Below are 427 nucleotides of genomic sequence, written 5' to 3' on the forward strand. Positions count from 1 at the left end.
ATCACAGCGTTTCTGTGATCACTTATGCAACGCGAGCGGAGACGCACGAAGGCGCTCTGGCGTGTGGGCGAGCTGCTTAGTGTGTAAATAGATTAAACATCACTCTACAAACAAGAGCAAAAATAAATAGTAAGAATCAGTCAGTTGATTATTAATACCTTCTACAGTCTGAGCATCATGTGGAGATTAGCCTCTCTCTCCTGCAGGGAGCAGTGTTTTGCTCTCGTCATGTTGCTCGTTTTCCAAAACAAAAGCTGCGCTCTCCTTTCTTCTGTCCATCAAGAGATAATCCACGGGCAACATTCTGCTGATGTCAAAACTGTAAAAAGTGTGCTGTCCTCGCTTCTGCCTGCCAGAATCACCGGAGTTGGAGGTTCTGCTTGGTTGGAATCATGGAGACACTTTTGGACCGAGGCTGAACCGAGCC

The sequence above is a fragment of the Austrofundulus limnaeus genome, unplaced genomic scaffold (genome assembly GCF_001266775.1).
Source record: "Austrofundulus limnaeus strain Quisiro unplaced genomic scaffold, Austrofundulus_limnaeus-1.0 Scaffold640, whole genome shotgun sequence".
NCBI lineage: Eukaryota > Metazoa > Chordata > Actinopteri > Cyprinodontiformes > Rivulidae > Austrofundulus > Austrofundulus limnaeus.